Raw genomic sequence first — 21,927 nt, 5'->3', positions numbered from 1 at the left:
GCTCTGCTTTGTGTTTCTCTGCTTTGCTCTCTGCTGTTCAGGCCCCATTCTAAGATTGGTTCCCATCACAGTGTGGGAAGAGCAACTGGTGGCAACTGAGGCTCCTGGAAGGGAAGGGGAGTAAGCTGACTTCCTGGGGCCTCTCTCTTACAGCAGGGAGAGTTCCCTACCCAGCATCCTCTAGCAAGCCTCTCTGCAGGCTCACTGAGTATGCTTAGCTTCAGCTTAGGAGGGGTCAGCATTCGTGGGTAGAAATGCTGGCTAGTTTAATCCAAAAAAGGAATGTATTAAAGGATGTTAGGTATCCCACAGAATCATTGGGAGGGCTGGAGAAAAGAACTTGAGGCTAAGCTTCTAGGAAAAATGCCCCAACCACACTGCGGGCCTGGCCCCAAGAACAAACCGCACCCGCTGCCTCTGCCACCGTGCAGGACCAAGTGCCAAGAGCTGCCCTCAATACAACCACTCTGCCGTCAGCACCAGGGTTGTTTCTCCAGCAGGAGCTGAACCCTGCAACCGCCATTCCCTGAGCTGGCTGCTTGTGCCACCGGTCGCAACAATAGAATGGAGGCTCACGTTGTTCGTCTCTGAAATCTGTTCTCTGTAGTGCCCCTGGCCAGCAGAGCCAACATCATGCTCCTTTCCCTAGCTGCAAGGAAGGCAGGAGATGGGCATTCTGATTTCTACTCTGGGGCATCCAGACTTAAAATGTGAGATTTCCTCAAATACAGGTAGGCTACAGATACAACAGTCCACTACAGCCTGCCTGTTCTCGACCAAGCCCTGGTGGGGCAGCAGTGGTAGGATATCATAATGAACTGTATTTATCTACGGGCAGGATGGGCATCTGCAGAGCATTGTCCATGACAGTGTTTTGCCTCCAGTTTGGTCCTTTTCTCATCTTTACCTGCTTAGGATGCATACATATCTAAAGGACCCTCTTAGGGCCTGGGCCGGGGCAACAGATGGTTTCGCCCCCACAGACACTTACTCATCCATGCTGTCCTGGGTCTGGAACGCGCTCCCCTCTCCTTCTTGCCTAAATTCACTCCAACACATCCTTTGGAACTCACTTCAAGCAAGTTCTTTTTGGGTCAATTGCTCTTCTTTTTCATTCCGCCCATCACATTATATTTTAACACTTATTTGTTCAATTATTTGATTAGCATCTCTCTCTCCCCCACTAGGCCATAAATGCAAGGCAAGCGTGATCTGTCTGTCTTGTTCATAACTACTAACACAGTAGCTGACGCTTAGGTGCTTAGTGGGTTTTGACTGAACAAATGGGTACTAAACTAATCCCACTATAGGTATTTATGAAATTCCTCTTGGATCAACAGATACTTAGTGCTCTTTGGAAACCATATCTTGAACCCTTAGAGGTCTTCATATTAGAATCATCCCAGCTTTGTTTGTGTTTGTTTTTTGTCAAAACACAATGCCCCCTTTGGATGCTGCTGTGCCCCAGCCTCTGTGTTGAGGCTCATATCCACAGAGACCCTTTGCCATTGAGGGGAACCCTTTGCATGCCTTGTGTCAGGGTGGATGCCTGGATTTAGGATACCATGATCCAAGGCTGGTGGCAGTAGCTATAAAACCTTTTCCCTGCAATCATGATGCCTCTAAGGTATTAACCCCAACCTTGCCAAAACTTTCTGGAAAAATCTGCAGCTTAATTTTTTTTGCCCATAAAGTGACTTTCAGAAGCTAAATCCCTGAAAAATATTTGGGTGGCTTTTCATCTAGCTCACCTAGGCCTGTATCAGGGGAACCCTTTATAAAACAAGCTGCCAGTCTCCCAGGAGAGGGGGAAGAGAGAGAGAGTGTCAGAGCTTCGGGAAAGCTGGTCTTCCTTCATGGTTAGGAGGAAGTGCTGAGGTAATTTTTTCCCATTTAAAATACATTTATTGATTGCAGCGTGCTACAAATTAAGTTTCTTCCCTTGTTTAAACAGATGAAGTCACATCCTCAACTTGATTTGGAATTTACATTACGAGATGGAGGAAAAGATCAAAATATCCCAAAGAACCCACCCCTGGTAATAACAACTATAATTTACTGACTACTTACTCTGTGCCAGGCACTTTTCTATATGTTTCACTTTTATTAACTGTTTTAGGCTACCAAAGCTGCCAGAATGCAACACACCAGAGATGGACTGGCTTTTAATAAAAGGGGATTTATTTAGTTAAAAATGCATAGTTCTTCAAAGGAAAGGCAGCTAACTTTCAACTGATGTTCTTCCTTACTCAGGAAGGCTCAGGGTGATCTCTGCTGGCCTTTTCTCCAGGCCTCTGGGTTCCAACAACTTGCCCTGGGGTGATTCCTTTCTGCATCTCCAAAGGCCTGGGCTGAGTTGCAAGTGCTGAGATGAGGTATGCTGAAATGCTTGGGCTGTGCTACGTTGCACTCTCTCATTTAAGCACCAGCCAATTAACTCAAATGTCATTCATTGCAGCAGGCATGCCTCCTAGCCAACTGCAGATGTAATCAGCAACAGGTGAGCTTCACATGCCATTGGCTCATGTCCACAGCAAAAGAACTAGGCACCTTCACCTGGCCAAGTTGACACGTGAACCTAACTACCACATTAACTAAGTTAATCCTCCCATCAACCCATCAGTATGCTTATTTTAGATGAGGTTACTGAGGCATGGTCCCTCCAGAGGAAAATATACAATATCCTAGCCTGGAAATCTGACTTCAGGGAATTCTAAGCTGTCAGATCATCTGGGGGCAGGGAAGGACACTTGGAGGTCACTGAGAGCATAGCTTTATGGATTTGGGGACAGGCTGACCTGGGATTGAACTCCAACCCTGCCAGTTACCTACTTGTGTGCCTTTGGGCCAGTTCTCGCATGTCTTAGACCCTTGGTTTCCTTAAATGTTTAATGGGGACAACTGTACCTTGTTAAGTGAGTTAACTAATAGCACCTGGTACAGTGCTTGGCGATTCAAAGCTGCCCATCAGATGTGACTTTCCTTCCTCGTTTACTTCCCCTGGCAGGTGGGTTGGGTGATGGTGACACATGGAGAGGCACCCATAAACTCTGGCTTGTAGAGAGGAGATTGTTCCTGGAGGCAGTGGACATGCTTGGAGGGTAGGTGGGCCAACTTTTGCTGACATTTATATGACTGTCACAGGTGGGCTGATGCAGGGTAAAGGGACAGTTAGAACCTCCAAAGCTCTTAATTTTACAGCAGCTTGTTTGGCCTAGGTGAGCTAGATGAACTAGCTCAGCTGGCTCATGGCAACTTAGTACAAGGCAGTGCTTGCTTCTGGACTCGAACCTAGGTGTAAATCCTATGGAACCTCAGGCCAGTTTTTTCATCTCCCGGAGTCACCATTTTCCAATGGTTTCTCCCTAACATCATGCACATTCTGGTTCTATGGCCCCTGTCCCATTCCATTGTGCTCTACCATTAAAGGTCACCAGTTTAAAGTGGGGACAGAACTGGAGATAGTTACACAGTTTTCAGGGCGATTAGCACAGAGAGGCTTTTGGAAGTTGGTGCAGTGAGAGCGAAACATTTTCCTTGGAGCAGCTCCATCAAAACCAGAGGGACTGTAGTGACCGACCTCCTACGAGCGCCTCCTCTCAGCTTAGTGAGCTCCGGGTTGTAGTGAGGACTGGGGTTGAGACAGGCGCCCTCAGCTGAAGGAGGCGCTAAAATGGGGCAGCGTTTGGCTCGGGCGCCAGACAATCCCAGATTCCAATCCTGGCTCTGCCAATTCCTAGCTATGTGACCTGGAGCCCGTGAATTATTCACCTTGCCAAGCCTCCATTTCTTCCTCTCTGGAATGGGGAGGATGTTACAATGCCCACTTCCAGGAGCCGGTGCGAGAACCGAAGGGGATTTATAAAGGCACCCGGCCGCAATCAGCCCTCACCGGCTGCTGTGTAACTGGTGTCACTGTTGTCAACGCTTTGGAGAAGGCTCGCAGGTCCAGGGGCCCGCGCATGCGCACGCACGCCCCGCTGGCCAGGTGAGGAGGCGGCCGTCTCGCACCTGGGTTTTAACTCTTCTCTGTCACGGGGGTGGGCGGAATGAATGGTGGGCGGAGGGTCGCGAGAAGGGCTAGGCTTGACCCTCAGGCTGGGGCCGGTGTGCAGGGAGCCGGCAGAGCCAGTTCCAGGCCAGGGTCCGCGCGCGCCGCGCAGAGGGAGGGGGAGCGGAGGGGAGCGAAATATCGCGAGATCGCGCGGCGGCGGCGGTAGCGGCGGCGGCGACGGCGGCGGCCCTGGAGGTGAGCTGCGGGAGGCGTCGACGGCCGGGGCCGTTGGGGGCTGAGGCGAGGGTGAGAGTCGAAGAGAGCGAGGGGTGGGGGTGTGGGGTGAGCGGGGCGACTGGCGCCTGGGGCCACAACCCCAGCTCGTCTCGTGGCTGCAGCGAAGCCGCTTGGTCCGCGCCGTCCTGGGACCCGCGCGGGGCGGGGCGGCCGGGCCGGGGCGGCCGGGCCAGTCCCCTTCGCAGCCGGTCCACGCGCTGGAGGGCGTCCCGGGACCCGCCTTTGTTGGCCCTGGCAGCGGGGTTGGAGCCGAGGAGATGGTGCTACTGGCCGTGGCAATCCCAATTTTATTGAGCCTTTACTGTAAGCCAGGCACTTCACTTATGCGATTGCGCGCCAGTGCTGCCCAGAGAGGTTAAGCGCCTTCGCCAAAGTCACACTGCTGGGAAGTGGTGGGATTGGGGTTCACACCCAGAAACGCTGACTCCGGAGCCCGCGCCCCTTCCTTGCCTCTCATCCTTCTCCCCACCCCCACTCGCAGCGTTTTGGGGCACGAGTCCTTTTCCAGGGGTCCTGTTTGGGCTACAGAGGGTGTGTCTGGGAATCCCTCGAAATTGGATGCCGCATGTTAGGAACTTCTTGGGAGAAGGTTCACAGCTTTAGTAAGATTCCCAGGAAGATCCCGGACCCCCTAATGGTCAAGAATCATTGTTTTGCCCCGTGGGAAGCAAAGTTGGGGTTAGAGCAGCGGTTTTGTGCTGTGTGGGTGGGAGGTGTCAGGCCGAATGTAGTGGCACCACCCGAGGCTAGGGCTTGCCTTAGTCAGAGGGAACTTTTAAGTTTGATTTTTGTTAAGCACGTGATTTCATTCTTTGAACCAGTAGTCTTCGACCTTGTCAGAACCAAGGCCCTCCCCCTTTGGAACAGACATTTGTGAAGCCCACTGTACTACTCTGAAATAAAACTCATTAATAATATAATCTAACTGCACACGTAATTGAAACTCAGTATGATGCACCAACTAAAACCTAAGGAAGAAACAAGGAAAATAGATCATATGTATTATTATATGTAAATGGTTAGCGCGACTCCGCTGGAAGACACCGTGTGCTGAGGTGTGTTGGTCTGGTTCTAATGGATACATTTGGAATGAAGAGAGTCAAGAAAAATCAGGAACTATTTCGCAGAATAACATTAAAATGAAAGAGCAGAGACATAGATGGACACTGGGGGAAAAGTACCTAGTGTTGGGACCACCCACTTATGAAATAAAGGAAACAACCTAAATTGAAGTAGGGATCACTTGTCAGGATTATTACGAACTGTCTCAAACACCACGTAACTAGTATAAATATGACCCTTCCATGGGTGCTATATTTTCAGATTACATCATAAGATGTCTTTTGTGTCTCAGACTTTGAGGTACTGCTACTTTGGGAGATTACTGGATTCTCTTGTCAGTAATGAATAAAATGTTAACAAGAGTAAAAATTTTAGGTTCGTTATTCTCTTGCTAACGTAAATGCTCAGTATTATGATACTGATTATATGAGTAAATATTATGTGAATAATTATACTGAGTATTATATCTTGAATTAATATGTGGTGTGAGGAAATGGTCAATAATTTTCAGTTTATCCTGTTTATACTTCCCTCTTTTTAGCTAATGTCTTCCAAATTACTGAGCTTTTCCATAATTTCTTATAAAACCTTTCAGTATTACGTTCTTAAGCAATGCCACATTATAATGGGGTTAATCCGGCTGGATATTGAAAGGACTCCCAGGACAAGGATGAATTTTCATTTTACAGGCATTGTGTGGAGTGTGGAGTCTAGCATTCTCAGTCCTCAAGCTGAGTACCAATGTGTTTCCCATCATTTTGTCACTAAAAATGTCCCTGAGAATCCTGTACCAGTTCCCTGGAGAACCACCCTACAGAACAATCTCCATTATCTAGTGAATGTAACAGGAAAGGGGGAAGAATTTTACTGACACTTAATTTTTGTTGGGAACTTTTTTTCTTTCCTTTCTGAATAGAAAAAAAAAAAGGCAGGTTCTTGACTGGCACCACTTTCATTGATTATTCTAGACTCTCATGGAGAGGTAAGACTAACACCTATGTCCATCTGTCACAAAAATTTGCTTTGTGTAATGGAAATTTTTGAATCAATTAGCAATTTTGGGTTAGAATAGATTTGTAATGGGATAGCAATTGTGTGCAGAATAACTGAAAAGTTAAGTAGAATACAAATTAGTGTAATCATTTTAAAAATAGGTTTCCTTTCTAATAATTAATGTTCATATTAGAGAATTTGGAACCTGGGAAAGTATACAAAGGTGAGAATTAAAATTACTTATACTCTCATATCCTCAGTCCTCCTGGTATGATTTGTTAGAAATTGACTTTACATTTGAAACTCTTCTAGTCTTGCTTCTTAGGAAAAAAAATGCAAATTGAGTTTAAAAAGTTCATCTTGGACTGTGATGGAGCTGTAATTTAACATTATAAATTTCTTCAACTCTTGTTTAAATTTTAAAAGGAAGTTATTTTTTTCCATTTTTGCTGAATGAATAAATTGCTTCTTGCTTTAAGATGTTTGCTTGTTATTTTTGAAAGGTGCTATGGAAACAAACATGTAAGTAAAGGCTGTTGTCAAAATAGGGTATATTTTAAATTATCTAGAGATGAACATTGAATACTTTTGGGTTGGAAAATTATCCAAATTGGAAGTAATTAATTTTTTATTACTTTGAGCAAGTAGTATCATGTTTCAGAGTAAAAGAGGTCACAACTTTTTTATATTCACTTAAATGAATCAAATAAATATGTATTGCACAAACATTGAAATTATTTCAGTTTTCTAGGCATGGGGGATAACGCTGTTGACAAAAATCCGTGTCTTACAAAGTTTTATGTCTTACAAAGTTTTACTTTTGGGAGACACAAGATGTTAACTAGAATGAAACTAAACCCAGTTAGTTTACTATATACATTTGTTACGCACATCTCTGTGATTTATAATTAAGGTATTTCAGTGATTTTTAAGTTGTACATCCGAGAAAGAATGTTATAAAATTGGCATGTCATGGTTTAATGGACAACTTTGTTTCTTTCTTAGTGGTACATGTAATTGAAACTGATGGTATCTTAGGTTCAGTGAAGAAGGGTGTATATAAAATTTTCAGGACATTTCATTTAATTAGTGTTAAACACTAAAAATCTTATCCAAAGGATGACTTACAAAATGAAAATATACAACATTTCTGGATTCTTCCACCTATTCTGTAATTTTTTACTCGAAAGATTCTTGTAGAGATTTTTCCCCCATGTTAAACAAATGGGGAATCAGTGTTTGTAAATAGAAGAACCATTTTCTGAAAATGTTTAGAAGGAAACAAACTGCTTCGTGATTTTTCATGGAAAGCAGATGGTGTCATTAATGTGTTTGAGGTAAACTTAATCAGACAGCATAACCAAGCAGTATGAATATGGCTGATTTTTTGCTTTATTCTTTTTCATTCTGGAAGTCTTGTAGGTCTACTTATAAATGAAAGTTTTCTCAAACAAGATATCCTTAAATTAGATTTCAGTGATTCATAGTTATTATTGTCTTAATTAGAAATTTGTTTGAAAATATATTTACTCTGTGAAGTACTCAATTTATGTGGGTGGCTACAAGATATCTCTTAGCCGGGAAACCTGGGTAAGGACTTTTTCAGCTTGGTAATGAGGGCACATTTCTTAGGAAATGCAACCACAAGAAGACTGGAAGACTGTTTGCATACATTACACCTCAGGTGGACTTCAGTTTTGCTTCTGAAAGTATGGTCCTTAAACCAGGAGGAAGTCAGCAGCATCCTAGAGCTTGTTTGAAATGCTGACTTTGGGGCCCACTGAATCAGAATCTGCATTTTAACAGGATCCTTCCCCAAGACATTCATGTGAAAGTTTGAGAAGTACTGGATGGAAACAGTGGCTTTCAAATTTGAGCATTAGTTTCACCTAGAGGGCTTGCTAAACTAAGGCTCGCTTAGCCTACAATTCCAGAGTTTCTGATTTAGTGAGTCTTGGCCTGGGGCCTGAGAATTTGCATTTCTAACAAGTTCCAAAGTGATTTTGGTGCTGCTGGCCCAGGGACCATATTCTGAGAACCACTGGACTAAAGAATCTTTTCCATTGTACCTTCCCATTCTGTCTTCTAATTTCTCAATCCAAATAGGTTTTTATAATCATATGCTTTATCTTGATTTTTAGAGAAGTCTACACTTAAGTTGCTTGTCAATATCTAATTTCAGAGAAAAGTTCTCCTTTTTTGTGCTTGTTGGATTTTGTTTCTGAATTATTAGGTAGGTAGTCTCCTTTCTGTAAGATAGTGTGTTAAAATTTTTCTATTATTTTTGTATAGATTATATATTTACAGTTCAAAAATGAAAACAATACAAGGCATGTTGTGAGTCTTGCTTCCAGCTCTGTCTTCTACTCCCTATTCTCCTCTGCTCCATAGATAATCTATTTTATTAGTTTCCTACGGTTGTCCAGTGTTTCTTTATGCAATTACAAGCAAACACTAATATACTCTATTTCTCCCTCCTTTTTATATAACATAAAGCATGCTATATAAATTATTCTGTCCTTTGCTTTTTTCTGTTTATATATCCTGAATATTTTTCCATATTAGTGTATAGGAAGTGTGTGTGTGTGTGTGTGTGTGTGTGTGTGTGTTAACAGATGAAGCATACTCCATATTACTGCTATGGAATATACTGCTTATTTAACTAGCCCCTTATTATATTTGAGCTACTTCTTTTGCAGTCAAAACAGTACAGCAGTGAATAACCTTTATGCGTATCAATAGTCTGTGTTCTCAGAGGTGGATTGCTGGCTCCATGGACAGTACATATATAATTTTTGAAAAATATTACCAAATTGCATTCCTTTGAAATTATTCCATTTTGTACTTTCTCAAGTAACATAATTGTTCCTCCGTAGCTTCTCCAGCAAATTGTGTTTACCAACCTTTGGATTTGTATTAGTAAAAATGATTTTATCAGATAATAATGGCATTTTAGTATAGTTTGAGTATGCATTGAGCATGTCTTATTAGGTATGAAGCTGATCTTTTCATCTGTTTAAAAACTGCATTTCGTTTTCTGTGAACTATTTATTCAGGTCTTTTGCACATTTTTCTTTTGGATTGCTTTTTTTTCGTTCCCTTTTTAGTTTTATTTTTAAAAGTTTTTTTTTGTAGAGAAGTTGTAGATTTACAGAAAAATCATGCATAAAATATAGTTTCCATATACCACCCTATTATTAACACCTTGTATTAATATAGTATATTTGTTACATTTCATGAAAGAGCATTATAATTTTACTATTAACTATAGTATGTTTACATTAGACTTCATGTTAGGTTCACCGTGTTGTACAGTCTTATTTTTTTTTAATTTTATTCTAAGATATATATATATACCTAAAATTTCCCCCTTTAAGCACATTCAATACTGTTAATTACATTCATAATATTGTGTTACAATCACAACCATCTGTTACCAAAATTTTACCGTCAACCCAAATAGAAACTGTGCATTTTAAGCCTTAATTCCCTATCCCTATTCCTACCCTGTCCCATGGTAACCTATATTCTAGATTCTGACACGTGAGTTTGTTTATATGGAATGATTGGATTTTAAAATCAATTCCTAGGAATTTATAAACTAGATTAAGTTTTTGTAATATCAGTTACAATTTCCCCAATTGTCACTTTTTTACTTTCATTTATTTTGACATTAAGTTAATATTTTTCTTTAAATTTTAGTAAAAAATGTTAATCTTTTAAGTATGTGTGTCATGTTTAGAAAGGCCTACAAGATTTTTGAAATTTGCCCATGTTTTCTTTTAGTATTGTTATGGTTTCTTTTTCACACTTTAATCTTTGATCCATTTAGAGTCTGTTCCAGTGTTCAGAGTGATAAAGTCGGATCTATCCAACTAAGATGTTTTTTTCCTTATGGCTACAAGATGTCTTTTTACGTTTGTTTCAAAGGCCATCTTTAAACATACATTTATTGTATTTTTGAACTTCTGGGTACCTTGGGGTGCATTTCTGGACTTTGTATTCTTTTCCATTAATCTTTCTCTTTATGTGCCAGCACCACGTTGTTTGTTTCATAAAATGTTTTAATACCATTTAAAACTAGTTTTTTCTTGTTACTCTTTACTTTCTTGGCAATCTTCTATGCTTATTTTTCTGTGTCAACTTTAGAACCATTTTATCTAGTTCAGAACAAAAAAACTTTTTGTAAAAAAAAATAGGATCATGTTAAATTTATAAACTAAAAGAGAATTGTTATCGTTCTGGTGTTGTGACTTCCTATCTAAGAACATTATATATCTTTTCATTTGTTTGGTTTTACTCTGAGTTCTTTTGGAACATTTTAAAGTTTTCCCAAAATAGGTTTTACAGTTTCTTATTGAATTTATTTCTATATACTTTATCTTTTTGTTGCTTTTGTAAGTTCGGTCATCTCTTTCTTTATTTGTTCCAAGTGGTTTTGATTATATGTAGAGAGGCTGTTTATTTCTGAATAAATACGGAAATTTATGTACCCTGAAGTATTTAGCAGACTTTAAATCCTGCAAAATCTCAGGTACATTTTTGCCTGAGTGAAGGAAAGACTTAGATTTTATTCTGTGTCTGCTTTTAGTAGTTCTGTGGACATTGGGGAAAATATTTGACTTCTCTGAGCCTCATTTCTTAATCTGTAAAAAAAAAAAATAAATACTGTCTTTATAAGAGTGTTGGAAAGATTGGTGTGAAGTTCATCATGTAGTGCCTCTTTCCACCTTTTTTTCTCCTCGATACCCACGTGGGTCTAGATTGTTGTTCTCTCTTCCTTTTTTCTACTTTTACCTCATCCACCTTTGAAAGAGAAAAAAAGAGAGAAACCGAGAAGAACAACATAAAAATTAGAATCGAAGTTAAAATTATGCTCTTATTAAAGTTAAGCAGGATGATCAGTGTACTTGAGAACAACAAACTCAGCCTGGCATTCAAGGCCTCCCTCCCACTTTCTAGTCTTGGTACTTACTGCTTGCCTTGATGTCCCTAGACAGGAGGCTACTTAGTGTTCCTCAAAGACCCGTGTTTCCTATACTATCCGATTTTAGTAACTTCTATTTTATTCTTTAAAATTTATCTCAGATTTACATTCTTCAGGAACCTTTTTCCAGCATTGCCTGACATGTAATAGATGTTCAATAAGAAGTAATTTTCACTTTTTTTTTTTTTTTTATTCTTTCAGGTTCTTAATAACGGTGCTAACAAGGAGAATGTAAGACAGGAAAATATTGAATATTTTTACTGAGGTAAGTTTTTTTCCAATTATAAGAAAACTTTCATTTTTTTTAGTCCTCTCTGTGGTGTTCTTTTTTTAAAAAAAAATTAATTTTTTCTTTTTTTGTGAAAAATAACATACAAAGAAGAGCAATGCATTTCAAAGCACATTGCAACAATTAGTTATAGAACAGATTTCAGAGTTTGGTATGGGTTACAATTCTACAATTTTAGGTTTTTGCTTCTAGCTGCTTTAAGGTACTGGAGATTAAAAGAAATACCAATATAATGATTTAGCAATCATACTTGTTGTTAAATCCTACCTTTTCTGTATAGCTCTATCATCTCCTTTGCTCTTTTTCCGACTCTTGAGGTATATTTAGGCTTCCAACTTTTTCATGTTGGAAGGGGCTATCGATACCATGGGATGGGGGAATGAAACTAGGTGATGTTCTAGAGAGGCTGGTCCCTCTGCATTTCAGGACTTCTCTGGGCCAGGGATCTATCTGGAAGTTGTAGATTTTTGAAAAGTTACCCTAGTGCATGGAACCTTTGTAGAATCTTAGTAATGCCCTAGGTATTCTTTAGGATTTGCAGAATCAATTTTGGTTGGGTTTTGGCAAGTTATGGTAGGTAGCAGTGTTTAACAGAAGCTTGCATGACAGTGACCTCCAGAATAACCTCTTGACTCGATTTGAACTATCTCAGCCACTGATGGCTTATTTGTTACACTTCTTTCCTTGCTTTTGGTCAGGATGGCATTGTTGATCCCACAGTACCAGGGCCAGACTCATCCCTGGGAATCATCTCCCACACCGCCAGGAAGACTTTCACCCCTGGATGTCATGTCCCATGTAGGAGGGAGGGCAGTGAGTTCACCTGCAGAATTAGGCTGAGAGAGAGAGAGAGGCCACATCTGAACAACCAAATAATTCCTCTGAAAGTAACCCTTAGGTATACTTATAGGTAGGCTAAGCTTCACAAGAGCAAGCCTCAAGATCAAGGGCTTGGCCTATTGATTTGGGTGTCCCTAATGTTTGACACAGTATCAGGGGATTCCCTGATGGTAAAGTTTAATAGTTTCATATTTTTTCTCCCATCTCTCAAGGGACTTTGTCATTTTGGTTATCTGCTTAATATATTCTAGGATGTGTTCAGGTATTACATTAAGCTATACAGGATTAAAGGAACTCATTCTTATTCTGGGTTCCCTGTGTTCGGATTGTTTAAATTATCTTTCCTGACAGATTGAGTTAGATTATTTGCTACAGAAAATTGAGGCTCTGGACAAAACAAACCTTTCTTCCTTTGGTCTCAAAAAAATAGATGAGGTTCTAAAGTATAGACAATGGCTTCCTTACCCCTGTATTCTGAATTACCTTAATCCTGACCTGATCGGTTTCATTCTTATCTCTAAATACCAAGTTATACATATGTAAAACAGCCTCTCAAAGTCCAGACATAACAATTATGTTGTGCTCTTTCTTAAAGTTTAACTGGTGTTGGTTCTAGGAGTGTTTAAGTTCCGAGAAGCTAGGATTTTTAAGATATATGCCAGGAATGTTGGCTGTTTTAATAAGGTCATTTGGCTTTCCCTACCTCTTTGAATCTAATCTTTAAATTCCCACTACCTCTATTTTAAAATGCGGTACTGAGAAAGAGGTCTAGAGGTAGAACCCATAGGCTGTTTGGTGGTACATATCCTTGCAATATTTAGTGAATACCTTCTTTTTGAAATAGAGAGTTGAAAAGTTTTGAAACTGTTTCTGATAAGATAGCAATTCTTCTTTTTATTAAATGGAAATTGTTGTCTTTTAAAATTATGATTATGTGAAAAACTTCCACCCATATGAAACAATATAATGAAAAAAGTGAGAACCTAAATTCTGCCACCCAGAGATTACTGCCATTAATATTTTCATGAACAAAATCCTAGAAACTATATATATACAATTATTATTATTATTTTTGGTGGGGGGCAGTACACGGTCTGGGAATTGAACCCAGGTCTCCTGCATGGAAGGTGAGCATTCTACTGTTGAACTACTACAAAATTATTTTTATACAAGATTTTAGATTAGTTGGATAACCGTATTCATGGTGTTCTTTTTTTTTTTTTAATGCAACTACATGTGAATTGGAAAGACAGGCATAATCATACCTAATCGTTTTACTGGCTATATAATATTCCATTGATAGAAGAACCATAATTTACTACTCTTTTGATGACCATTTAGATTATTTCTAGTTTTTCTTGTGGATAATAGTGTATTCATTATACTCATATCATTGTATACTTGCTCATTACCCTCTTAGACGTAACTAACTTAGTAAAGATGATAATACGTTTTATAAGCTACCCTTTGTAAAAGCTACCAGTTTGTACTTCCACCCAAAATTCCTGAGAATCCTATTTTCCTATCCTATTTATATCCTTGCCAACACTGAGTTTTGCTAATCATTTTAATGTTTTCTAATCCACCAGAAGAATGATTTCTTTTTGAGTTAGGTTTTTGATTGGAAGAAACTGTTTATGTTTTTGAAGACCTCTTTCATTTGATATTCGTACTGACATGAATTTTTTATTGAAAATGTGACTGTGGTTCTCATGTTTAAGTGAAACATCCCTTGAACATTAAATGTGATAACAATGTTAAAATATGTTGAGTTCTTTTTTCTAGGTCTGTCCCCTACTTAACTCATTATGGGTATTTAAAAATTATTGGTCAACTAACTGCAGTTCTTTTCAATACTTAAAGTTTTCCTCTACTTTATTTTCTGTTTGTTCATAGGGGGAGGTAAAAAGAAACTTTAAAATCTAATTTCTTAACGTCTTTGAAACACATACCCATTTCAAAATAGCATATGAAATATGATTTACAAACTTGGCGTTTATGGAATGTTAGAGAGTGTTTGAGTTCACATGCATACTTATGTATACTGACGTTGAGTGTCTTCTGTCCAAAGAATTTTACGTTTCTGATATGAATGTGATCTTTAATTTTATGTTTGCTTTAGATTTTATTTCAATCAAATAAGAGTTCCTTAGGGAAGGTCTCACATTAAGTAGATACCAACTTAGTCATTGGCCTATTGTTTGTCTTTGACTTAATAAAAAGCCAATTAAAATCCACCATTTTTTTCCTATACATGGGTACATCTCCTTATAATCTAGATTGCCCTTTGTTGAGGGTACTTCTCTTTTCACTCCTAGTTAACGTTGTTGACCTAATGCCACCAAAACAGGGACCAACTGTTTTAGTCACCAGTTTACATCTAGCACTTAATGAGGTTCCTGGCTTGTACATGGATGACATTCAGATAGTTTGGAAGTGTTGAATGGTTGGTGTATATTGTGTCATTATTAAATTAGGATTAAGATACTTTTGAACTCCTAAATTATTTCTTAGAAACTTTCAATGTAAATGAAAAGTTTTAAAATTTTAAATTGGAGAAGAAAACTATCATCTATGATTTTTTATCCAAACATAAATCTAGGCATACATAATTTTAGTGACATTATTTCCCATAACAGCATTTTGTGACATTTTGATTGGACTGTTGATTAGTGCTGTACTCCATTTATTTTCAAAATAATATATATATTGTCTTAAATCTGCTTTGTTTTTTGTTTTTGTGATTAAGGTTAAGTAAGTAGGCCAGGTGAGATACTAGCTTTTATTAAAAATCCTATTTTATATTATAGATACAGGAATTTTTTCACCATTGTATTATTTGAAGCCAAGGATAACGTGAAATGCTCCAAAACTTACTTTTAGTTAATATGGAAAGAAATTGAGCTATTTTTGAATTGTGTGGCTCAGCATTTATTAAAAATAAAAGTAGAGAAGGAGTGCCAGCCCTTGAGAAGAATGTGTAAATCTTTGTCCAATATCCTGCCTATTAAGCTTTTCTGACTTGTAACCACTTTTTCACAGCCAAAGTAAGCAGAAAGAATGGAATAATTATCTAATACATTTAAGCAGTGTTGCAGTCTCTCATTTCACCCATTTTGTTTCCATTGGAATATGAAATTCTAAAGACTGTCTGAGCTAGGTTTTTAAAAATGTTTTTTATTGTGAAATATAACATATATACAAAGCAAAGAAAGAAAACACAGTAATTTTCAAAACCCACTTGAATAAGTAGTTACAGAACAGATCCCAGAGTCTGTCGTGTGCTACCAATCCACCATCTCAGATTTTTCCTTCTAGCTGCTCCAAAACACTGGGGGCTGGGAGGAATATTAATACAGTGATTCAGCAGTCATACTTATTTTTTAAATCGTATGTTCTCTGTTATACTTCATCCTCCTCTTCCTCCTCTGATCCCTTTCCCAATCTATAGGGATCTTTAGGCAATGCCTATACTGACTTTTTCATCTTGAGAAGGGGTGTTGACACTAAAGAATAGGAGGATGTAATTAATCCATAATCTGGTCCCTCTGGGTTTCAGGGTTTATCTGACGTAGGAATACTCTGGAAATTATAGGTTCCTGGAAAGCATACTTAGTGCATGAAACCTTTATAGAGTCTGCCTAGCTGGTTTTAATAGGTATTTTTTATTTTATTTTAATATTGCAAAAAATAACATACACAAAAAAGCAATAAATTTCAAAGCACACCACAACAATGAATTATAAAACAGATTTCAGAGTTTGCTGTGGGTTATAGTTCCACGATTTTAGATTTTTCCTTCTAGCTGCTCCAATACACTGGAAACTAAAAGAAATATCATTAATTAGTATTTTAGCAGCAGTATATTTGCCTGTAAAATTTTAAAAATTGATTAAATAATCCTCTAGCCATTTTTATTTGCATTTTGCTTTGCTTAGCAACTCCCTTCTTAATAAACAGTGAAAAGTTAAATATACACAGACTTGAAAGAAAAATTGAGTTTTCATTAGTGGGGTCTGAATTGATAATGTTTTTCTGAACTTTTCCCTCTGATGTCATATTGTGGCTTATAGTATAATCTTTTTTTAAATTAATTTATTTTTTATGATACATAACCACATACAAACACAAACATTCTTATCATATGATCATTCCATTCTTGTTATATAATCAATAACTCACACTGTCATCACAAAGTTGTATATTCATCATCATGATCATTTCTTAGAACATCTGCATCAATTCAGAAAGAGCAATAAAAAGAAAACAGAACAAAAATTCATACCTACCATACCCCTTACCCCTCCCCTTCACAAATCACCAGCATTTCAATCTACTAAATTTATTTTAACATCTGTTCCCCCTATTATTTATTAATTTTTAATCCATATATTTTACTTGTCTGTCGATAAGGTAGATAAAAGGAGCATCAGACACAAGGCTGTCACAACCACAGAGTCACACTGTGACAGCCATATCATCATACAGTTATCTTCCAGAAACATGGCCACTGGAGCACAGCTCCACATTTTCAGGCAGTTCTTCTCCAGCCTCTCCATTACACCTTAACTAAACATGTGATATCTATTTAATGCATGAGAATAACCTCCAGGATAACCTCTAGACTCTGTTTGGAATCTCTCAGTCATTGACACTTTATTTTTATCTCATTTCACTCTTCGCCTTTTGGTCGAGAAGATTTTCTCAATCCCTTGATGCTGAGTTCCAGCTCATTTTAGGATTTCTGTCCCACGTTGCCAGGGTGGTCCACACCCCTGGGAGTCATGTCGCATGTAGAGAGGGGGAGGGCAGTGAGTTTGCTTGCTGTGTCAGCTGAGAGAGAGAGGCCACATCTGAGCAACAAAAGAGGTTCTCTTGGGGGTGACTCTTAGGCCTAATTTTAAGTAGGCTTAGCCTATCCTTTGCAGGATTAAATTTCTATGAACAAACCCCAAGATTGAAGGCTCGGCCTATTGCTTTGGCTGTCCCCACTGCCTGTGAGAATATCAAGAATTCTCCACTTGAGGAAGTTAATTTCCCTCTTTCTCACTAATCCCCCTAGGGACTCTGCAAATACTTCCCTATTTACTGTTCAAATCGCTCTGGGATTTATCTGGTCATCACTCTGGACAAACCTACAAAATCTCATGCCCTATGCAAGGTTCCAAGTACTGTGGTGGTCGATTAAGGTGTCCACGTAAGTTATATTTAATGGTATAATCTTGTATTTGTTTTCTAAAGTGCCCAAAGTTCTGGGTTCTTGAATCTCTTTTCTGCAGCACTATAGGGATTTGCCTTATAGTACCTTTCATTTTGCTGATGAGTTAATTTCTTTAATTGCATTAAAATCCTGATTCTAAAAACACTCTTGGAAAGGGAAGAATTACTAATAGTAGTTGAACAGAAGTCATAATTACAGTTAAGCCTTTATCATGTATTTCTCCTTTGCAGCATTTGTAAAAATTTTTATACTCTATTTAAATAGAAGATTATAAGACATTCTTGCATAGAAGGAATTGGATTTTGTGCTTTTGTAATAGTTTTTCCCTATTTTAGGCATAAAGCTTAAAGTTTAGACTGGCATTGTATAAGTGATTACTTATTTGATTAGAAAGTTGGGCAGAGGAGAAAAGTTGTCTTCATATATAGAATTTGTGGTGGTGGAATATTCAGATAAAACTTTTATGGTCGGGGTGAGAACATTGAACTGCAGTAGGAGGAAAAAATATTTATATGCTTGTATGCAGATAGAGAAGAGATTTCTAGCAAAACCAGCAGGCAGAGTTGAATTACATAGTATTTGTAACTTAGTTGGTCTCTCCCAGGGGTGTTATTAACTCAGGGTCTTAAAAGGGTAGTTTTGGGAAGAGGGGTAGAGAATAGCAGTTCCATAGGGAGCTCAGCCTTTAGTGAGCCTCCCATCATTCTTGAGAAATTTTCTTCCTTCTTAACCCTGGAAGCTTTGCCTAGTGTTGCAGCCATGCTGGAAATTTGTCTGGACCTGGGCAGAGAGCATTGGACCCTGTTGTTTGCTGCAAAATCTGGACATTCTTTTTCAGTAGGCTTCCAACATGGGAATACTGCTGAAAAGCACCATTTCCCCCTGTATTATAGCAATGTAATGATAAGTATTGGAATTTCACACAGACTTTTCCTTCATGTCAGTTTGTTCATAGAGGACAGTTGTGTTCATGGTGAGGGTTAAGTGTTTGTTAAGTCAGGTAAATATTGTTTTAAATATTTTTCATTCTATTCTAATGTAACAAAGTTCTTCATAGTGTGAATGTGCTAGCAGACATCACTCAAATGTTAATTGCTGTCAGTGGAAAAGGATATCCTCCTACGTCTCTTTTGGAGTGCTTGAAACCATCCCACTTCCTTTTTCTTTTACCTTAAGAACTGATTGCTGACACTTGGGAATTACAATCATATTGCATCAATCTTTATGGAAAGGTTACCAATTATTGCACTGCAAAACACGCATTTGCTTCTAATAGTGTTTCTCTTGGTGTGTCTCTCAGTTCAGTGCTTTTAAATGCCTCTTAGGTGAACGAATACTTTGTGTCATGCCCTGATTTAATACATTTAAAAGAGACTTTGATGGCTTTCTTACTGAGGGGGGGTGTGTGTGTGAGTGTGGGGGCGAGGGAATAATTTAATTAATATGAAATCTACATGGAATCTGTTGTTTGTGTAGATGTCCTTGGGGTAGAATAAGTATGGCCCCTGTCAATTATACTATACTATAAGTTCTATAATGAGTATTTGCTTTGAAGAGTTGACAGCAGTAAGGATTTTTATGGTGGGATGTACATTATTGAACATTGTGCTATGCCCTTGGCTTGCAGTGCCTTCTTTCATCCTCTAGCAGTCTGTAGAGAATAGATTTACCTCAGTTTTGGAGAACAGAGGGGCTCCATGAGATTGTGAAATTTATTTTGGGAAATGTGGATCTGTCTGGCTCCCAAGTCCAGGCTCTCTTCTTATGTACACTAACAGAGCAAAGGCTTTCAGAGTTCTTAGAATTTTTCCGTTATTGTAGAGAATTGAAATGTTGAGCAGAATGAGAATGAAGATCCCCATCACCATTTTCATCATCTTTATTTCAAATGTTCTCTAACGTCAACTGAGGAACTTTAACAGCCTGCCAGGGTGTCTGGCTCATTGTGTTCAATACCAAATAGGCTTGTTTAATTGAGTAGTGCTTAGAAATGAAAGGTTCATGGCTGCCAAGTACAAACAGATCTTCTGTGAGATGTTAATTTTGTTATAGGAGAGAATGCTGTTTTTCCTTGTTCTGTGTTAATAAAGAAGCTGGCACATTTTCTCACAAGTGGAAGGACTTTGAATTGTTTAAGTCTGTATAATCAAAGGGAAATGAGCAGTTCAGATAAACATTTTTGTTCGTGCAGTCTTTAACACCATTCCATACCTGCCAGCGAATTGCAAATTGTGTGCTCTTGTTCTTTCCTCTTTTTACTTTGGATTTGGTTTTATGGTTGGTTGCTGCAGGGATTCAGTGGTAGGGAAATAAGATTATTTCCTTGTTTGAACAGATTGTATGTTTTTGCAATAGGTTGTCCTGTAGCAGACAGGGTGATTCAAACAGGCTGACTTTGTGCAGCCATTTAAAAATATATATACCATAAAGTTCACCCTAATAAATGTGCAATTCAGTGGTTTTTAGTATGTTCACAGAACTGTACATCTAATTCCAAAACATTTTCTTGGCTCCAAAAAGAAACGTGATATCCATTAGCAGTCATTCCTCATTCACTCTCCAACCCCTGTCGAGCAATAATCTATTTTCTTTCTCTATGGATTTGCCTTTCTAGATGTCACGTACAAGGAATCACACAGTACAATATGCAGCCTTTCCATCTGGCTTCTTTCACTTAGGATAATATATAGGGGTTCATTGATGTGATAGCGTGCATCAATATTTTGTTCCTTTTTATTGATAAATAGTATTCCGTTGTTTGGATAGACCACATTTTGTGTATCTGCTCACCAGTTAGTGGGCATTTAGATGGTTTCCACCTTTTGGCTATTATGAATAATGCTACTATGAACATTTGTGTACAAATTTTTGTGTGGACATGTTTTCATTTCTCTTGGGTATACATTTAGGAGTGGCATTGCTGGGTCCTTGTGATAATTCTATGTTTAACTTTTTCAGGAACTTCCAAACTGTTTCCCAAAGTGACTGCACCATTGTACATTCTCACCAGTAATATCTGAGGGTTCTAATTTCTGCACATCCTCACTAATACTTGTTATTTCTGTTTTTCTGGTTATAGCCAGCTAAGTGGGTATGAAGATATCTCCTGGTTTGCTCATGACTAATGATGTGGAGCATCTTTTCATGTGCTTATTAGCTATTTGTATATCTTCTTTAGAGAAACATCCATTCAAACCCTTTGCCCATTTTTAAATTAGGTGATTTGTCTTATTAATGAATTTGTAATAGTTTATGCATTTTGGGTATGAGACTCTTAATCAGAAACATGATTTGTAAAATCCTCTCCCATCCTGTAGGTTGTGTTTTTATTTTCTTGATGGTGTCCTTTAACATATAAAAGTTTTTAATTAGGTCCAATTTATCTTTTTCTTTGGTTGCTTGTACAATTTTATATCTGTTTAAAGTTTTCTGTAACTTAAAAGAAATCATACCTTATCTCTAGATGTCTTCTTTTTAAAAAAATTGGTCCAAAATTAAATGGTCAGTTGGTTAACTGTATAGTGACTTAGAGATATTAAATATCTTTTGTATTTTCAGATATTCCCATCTAATCTAATTCGTTTTGGGAAGATTGAGTTTCCTAACCAAATAAATACCCAGTGTGCCTGTTATTATTATTATTGTTATTATAAATGTCTTTCAGTGTTCTGCATGAAATTAGCCCATGAACATTTATAAGCATCTATTGTGTATGAAGCACTTGGCTGGGATTTCGGATCCAGAGGTGATGTGGATGTAGGTGAAGGTGATGTTGATGCTGAGAAGTGAGCCTAAAGAAAACTTTTGTTCTTTAATTTCTTCAGATTTTCAAAGTTTTCAGAAAGGAAGATGTCCTAGATGCCGATAAGGTTAGCGTAGTATGTTTGTGTGTGTGTGTAACCCAAGTAATTCTGTGTAGTCAGAATATAAGCATGAGACAGGTGGTAGCAGGAGCTTGGCTGGAGAGGAAGATTAATTATAGAGAGTTGGGTATACCCCTGTTAAGGAATTTGGATTTTGCCTTTAATGATGGGGGGGGCCATTGCAGGATTGCTCTGGTTACCGTATTTGGTACCAAAGACTAGTTGGAATGTTACACTAGTCCAGGTGCGAGTTGATGAGACCCTGGACTGGGTCACTGATGGCAAAATTGAAGACAGGCTGGTAATAATTAGATTAAGTAGTACTAGTCAGAACTCTTGGCTGCAAGTAGCAGAAAGCCCTGTTCAAGCCATTTTAAGTTA

The 21,927-nt window shown here is 38.4% G+C and overlaps 1 protein-coding gene across 8 annotated transcripts in view; it reads left to right on the top strand.

Annotated features, from left to right (window-relative positions):
* Window positions 1–3,610: 3,610 nt before the first annotated feature.
* MRTFB (myocardin related transcription factor B) overlaps window positions 3,611–21,927 on the top strand; it is a 294,808-nt gene continuing 276,491 nt past the window's right edge. For 3 of the 8 annotated variants that reach the window (XM_077141742.1, XM_077141748.1, XM_077141751.1), the window contains exons 1-2: window positions 4,212–4,249; window positions 11,535–11,598. The gene's annotated coding sequence lies outside the window, so the exon portion shown is untranslated. Of the gene's footprint in view, window positions 3,989–4,211; window positions 4,301–11,534; window positions 11,599–17,524; window positions 17,660–21,927 lie in introns of those variants that run through there. The other 5 variants (XM_077141745.1, XM_077141746.1, XM_077141747.1 and 2 more) reach the window with 4 other exon arrangements.

This window comes from Tamandua tetradactyla, chromosome 23 (assembly GCF_023851605.1).
Source record: "Tamandua tetradactyla isolate mTamTet1 chromosome 23, mTamTet1.pri, whole genome shotgun sequence".
NCBI lineage: Eukaryota > Metazoa > Chordata > Mammalia > Pilosa > Myrmecophagidae > Tamandua > Tamandua tetradactyla.
This window is presented reverse-complemented; position numbering and strand designations above follow the sequence as displayed.